The following is a 6,000-nucleotide window of genomic DNA, read 5'->3' as shown; positions in this document are numbered from 1 at the left end:
GTTCCGCGCCCGGCGCGTTCGTAGCCAAGCATCCCCTAGCCCCGCTCCCGTCATCTCTCTCGACAACTCAGGGGACATCACTCAGTTTATTCCACTCCCGAGTGACCAGAGGAGCTCCACCGAGATAATAACCCATCCCGGCTTGGGCTCGTGATACACACGCACCCGTAAAACCACTCACGCCAATACACAGGCTTTTCACACATGAACAAAAACACACGTGCATGCACCATGAAATGCTATATCAATGCATAATAAAATAACCAACCAACATAAATCAATTAAACAGACAACTCCGTCCTCCATCCATCCGACCCCCGAAACTCCTCGGACTCAGTCCGGAATCAACAACCAACAACAGTAAATAATTGAATGAGCAATATGTATTAAAATCTGAAAATAGGGTTTGGAAAATACTTACAGCGCTATACGGCAATTTTAGAAAACAAGCGGCGTTGCAAGCGGTGGAAAAACAGCAACGTCACAGTGAAAATTCACTGTGGCCGTGGGTTTGAAAAACCCACTTTTGAACGGGGACAAACTAGGACACGAGATTGATAGGGAATGGTCTAGGGATGGTTGTGAAGCTATTGGAAGTGGCGAACGGCCGTAGGTGGCGACGGAATGGCCGGAAATGGCCGGATTACCCAAAACGGAAACTAAGCTCGTAGGAGCTGTTCCGGTGGTCGTTGGAGGCCGGAAATGGGTGGGTTAGGACGGCAAGGAGTCGGTGATGAAGTGGTGAAGAAATGGTGGCCGGAGGTGGAGCGACGGCGGTGGATCGGAGCAAAATCCGTGCGCCCTTCTTGGAGCTTTTCCGGCCAAACGGCCGGCCGGTTGGGGGTGGGTTTTGGAGAGGTGGTGCACCGGAGGGAGAGGAAGAGAATGGGACCGGTGGGAGGCCGAACGGTGGCCTGACGGCGGCGGTAGGGGCTGGAGAAGGTGACGCCGGCGTGAGGGAGAGGGAGGAGAGAGAGAGAGAGAGAGAGAGCACCGGGGGGGTCCGGATCGGGGAGAGAGAAAGAAAGAAAGAAAAAAAGAAAAAGAAGAAAAAGAAAGGAAAAAAGAAAAGAAGGGAAAAAGAAAAAGGAAAAAGAGAAAAAAGGAAAAAGATGTGAAAAGAGATGAGGTCCAATCCTCACTCCGGGAAAACGAAACAAACCGCCGAAAAAGATTAAAACCACAAAACAACTTAAAGAAATAAAACACAACATCAAATAAATTAAATTAAATCAAAAACCAATTTTAAAACGCAAATAAATTAAAATAAATAACTGATATATTAATTAAAATAAAAACAATTATTTCAGCGAAAATTCACTTAAAAGCGGGTCATCACATCCTCCCCTCCTTAAAAACAATTTCGTCCTCGAAATTGCAAATCAACCACCAACTTAAAGCAAGCCACATAAACGCTCATAATCCAACTGAGATCAAGATTAAAATACATACATTCATCATTCGAACAGATACGGGTACTGCTCCCTCATGTCCGCTGCTCGCTCCCAAGAGAAGTCTTGAGCTAACGGATCTCCCCAAGCCACTTTAACTAAAGGTATCGTCTTGGACCTCAACTGTTGCTCCTTCCAATCCAAAATCTGCGACGGAACAACTTCGTAAGTGAGATCCGGTTGCAACTGAATACCTGCTGGGTCGATGAAGCGAGGCTCTTGCTGCCCAAAGCTCTTCTTCAGGGATGATACGTGGAAGACATCATGAACATCCCCAAAATAATCTGGCAAAGCAACCCTATAGGCGACGGACCCTACTCTCTCCAGAATCTGAAAAGGGCCGACGTACCTCGGATCTAGTTTCCTTTTCTTACCAAAACGCTTAACACCTCTCATGGGAGAGACTTTAAGATAAACCCAATCACCAACTTCAAAAGACAACTCTCTCCTCCGGGTGTCAGCATAGCTTTTCTGGCGACTCTGAGCTGCCGCCATCTTGTCTCTGATGATCCGGACTTGGCTTTGCACTTCTTGAATTATTTCGGGTCCAATTACCCTACTCTCCCCAACTTCATCCCAACACAAGGGCGACCTACACTTTCTCCCATAAAGAGCTTCATAGGGAGCCATCTGGATGGTCGCATGGTAGCTGTTATTGTAGGCAAACTCAATGAGCGGCAAGTGATTTTCCCAACTCCCTTGGAATTCCAGGACACATGCTCGCAGCATGTCTTCCAGGGTCTGTATGGTGCGCTCTGACTGGCCGTCTGTCTGCGGGTGATAAGCAGTACTGAACTTCAACTTAGTACCCAAAGCTGCCTGCAAACTCTTCCAGAACTGCGACATAAACCTCGGGTCTCGATCCGACACTATACTCTTTGGTACGCCGTGTAGTCGCACTATCTCTTTGACATACAAACGGGTCAACTTACCCAAAGAGTCGGTGTTGTTAACAGGCAGAAAATGAGCACTCTTCGTTAACCGGTCCACAATCACCCAAACAGAATTCTTCCCACTAGGTGTTCTCGGCAAACCCACTACGAAGTCCATCGTGATGTCATCCCACTTCCACTCAGGAATAGGGAGGGGTTGGAGCATACCTGCAGGTCTCTGATGCTCGGCCTTTACCTGACGGCACGTGTGGCATTTCTCCACATATAAGGCAACGTCCTTCTTCATTCCATCCCACCAGTAATTTTTCTTCAAGTATCGATACATCTTTGTACTGCCGGGATGAACTGAATACGGGGCCGCATGAGCTTCCGCCAAGATCCGTTCTTTGAAATCTGAGTCCTTCGGGACCACTCTGCGATCTCGGAACCGAAGTATTCCATCACTATCCATGCTATAGTGCAACGGCCCTCGAGATTTTCGGACTCTTTTCCTGATGTTCAGCAGCTTCGGATCCTTTCTTTGGAGAGCTTTCAATTCTTCAAAATCAGTTACCCGAATATCAAGAACTGAAGACAAAATCTCTACTTGCTGCGAACTCTCTATAAGGAGCCTTCTCATCCCATAAAGTAACGAATCCATTTCTGACGGTTCTGCTTCATCCTCCAAATGAGACTTCCGGCTCAAAGCATCAGCAACTATATTAGCCTTCCCCGGGTGGTACTTGATCTCACACTGATAGTCACTGATTAGCTCCAGCCAACGCCTCTGCCTCATATTCAGATTTTTCTGGGAAAACAAATGCTTCAAACTCTTATGATCGGTAAATACCTCGCAAGCTTCCCCATACAAGAAATGCCGCCAGATCTTGAGTGCAAAAACAATCGCAGCCAATTCTAGATCATGCGTCGGATAATTCTTCTCATGGTCCTTAAGCTGACGAGATGCATAGGCTACAACCCGTCCTTCCTGCATAAGGACACAACCCAACCCAAACTTAGACGCATCACTGAAGACTACGAATGGCTTATGCGGTTCTGGGAGTGCTAACACTGGTGCCGTTGTCAACCTGTTCTTTAATTCCTGGAAGCTTCTCTCACATTTCTCTGACCACACAAATTCTGTATTCTTCCGAGTCAAAGCTTTGAGAGGTCCGGATAGGCGAGCAAAACCCTCTACAAACCTTCGGTAGTAACCGGCGAGTCCCAAGAAACTCCTGATCTCGCGTACTGTAGTTGGGCGTGGCCATGACAAAATGGCTTCTACCTTACTAGGATCAACTGCCACTCCGCCCCGGGAAATTACATGCCCAAGAAATTTAACTTCTTCCAACCAGAACTCACACTTGCTGAGCTTGGCGTATAGCTGGTGTTCTCTCAATCTCTCAAGTACCAGACTAAGATGATACACATGCTCTTCAACATCTCGGGAATAAATCAGTATATCATCAATAAATACTACCACAAAGGAATCCAGGTAAGGTTGAAACACCCTATTCATCAAATCCATGAACGCTGCAGGGGCATTAGCTAACCCAAACGGCATCACCTTAAATTCATAATGCCCATACCTCGACCTGAAAGCAGTTTTAGGCACATCCTGGTCTCTGATTCTCAGCTGGTAGTATCCCGACCTCAGATCAATCTTAGAGAACACGGCTGCTCCTTGAAGCTGGTCAAACAAATCATCAGTCCGCGGGAGAGGGTATTTATTTTTGATGGTCACCTTGTTCAATTCCCGATAGTCAATGCACATACGGAGGGTTCCATCTTTCTTCTTAACAAATAAAACTGGTGCACCCCACGGCGACGTACTAGGCTGAATAAATCCCTTCTCTACCAGTTCTTGCAACTGAGTCTTCAACTCTTTCAATTCAGCCGGTGCCATGCGATAAGGAGCTTTATGCACAGGAGCCGCTCCAGGTTCCAAATCTATGACAAACTCCATCTCCCGAACAGGGGGTAGTCCGAGCAAGTCATCCACAAATACATCGGGGAACTCTTCCACAACTGGAATGTCTGCCAAAGACTTCTTCTCAGACGGCGTGGACACCATCTGCACCAAGAATGCATCCGCTCCCCATGCAATCTCTCGTCTTGCCTGAATCGCCGATATAATTATCGGTTTCTCCTTTAACCTACTCCCCACAAATTCCAGACAATCATCATCTGGAAGCTGAAAGCTAATTATCTGACTTCTGCAATTAATACTCGCAGAATATCGGTATAGCCAATCCATTCCGAGGATAATATCAAAACCCAACAGCTTGAACACCACCAAATCCGCATCCAAGAATCTTCCCTCAAAATTTAACGGGCATCCCAAAGCAACCTTGGAACACCACACCATCTCGCCATCGGGTAGCGCCACTACCATAGCCTTCGGCAATGGTTCCGTGACCAAGTTACACACCCGAGCAAACGTGGAAGACACAAACGATCGTGAAGCACCGGAATCAAACAAAGTACAAGCATAAAACTCATACAAACGGACTCTTCCTGAACCAAACACACAACCCATGAAATCCAAAAAAAACAACGAAGAAACCAAATGCACCAAAAATTAAATCCAACTTAAAACTAAATTTATCCATACCTGTGATTACTCCAGCATCATGGGTCGCTGGTGCCTCATCATCCACCTCTCCGGGTGTGACAGCATAAACCCGGGCTTGCACTGCTTGTCTCGGGTTGGTTCTTCCACCGTGTTTACCTCCACGGCTTCCTTGAGCTCTAACGGGGCAATCCCGAGCAATATGCCCCACTTGGCCGCACCGATAACACTGGGGTCCGCTACTCATCCGACACTCGCCCTCATGAGCTCTATTACAAGCTCCACAAACAGGCATACGTCCTCCCATGCGAACACTGGAGGATGCTTGAGATCGGGTTCCGGTCCGCTGAACAAACTTCTGAGGCGAACCCGAGCTGCTTCCTTCACCAGAAAAGCTCCGCCTCTTTTGCCCTGAAGGGGAGCCCATACTCAGATTATTTTCCCGCTCTATAAGGGTGGCCACATCCACTAACTCCTGAAAAGTGGATATCCGATGGCTGACCACCATACGGCGTATGTCCTGACGCAGCCCCTCCTGGAAACGATCTGCTCGCATCTCCTCAGTGGCGACAAGATGAGGAGCAAACCGCTCAAGTTCTATGAATCTCCGGGCGTACAGCTCCACTGTCGCGCCCCCTTGGACCAGATTGGAGAACTCTCTTGCCTTTTGCTTCCTTACCGATGCGGGAAAGAAGCAGTCATTGAACTCCTTCTTGAAACGCTGCCAAGTCACCGCAGCGAAAGATCCCAGTTCAGATTCCAACAGCACCCTCTTGGTATCCCACCAATCAGAAGCAATGCCTTGCAAGAGGTAGCTGGCGTAAAGTACTTGCTGTGCCTCAGTGCACCCACACACCTCAAAAGTCTTCTCCAGATCTTTGATCCATTTTCCAGCCTGAATTGGATCCTCATTTCCAATGAAGTGTGGAGTCCGATGCGCTAGGAAGCTCTCATAGGTGCATCCGGCTTGCACCATACTACTGGACCCTCCTGGATACATCCAAGGCCCTCCCTGATATGGCCAGGGACCTCCTGGTTGTGGCCAATACCCTCCTTGTTGCGGATAAGGCTCTCCTGATGGTGGACAAGGCCCTCCTGATGGTGG

This window comes from Carya illinoinensis, chromosome 1, assembly GCF_018687715.1.
Source record: "Carya illinoinensis cultivar Pawnee chromosome 1, C.illinoinensisPawnee_v1, whole genome shotgun sequence".
In the NCBI taxonomy this organism is placed as follows: Eukaryota; Viridiplantae; Streptophyta; class Magnoliopsida; order Fagales; family Juglandaceae; genus Carya; species Carya illinoinensis.
Note: the sequence above shows the minus strand (reverse complement) of the source record.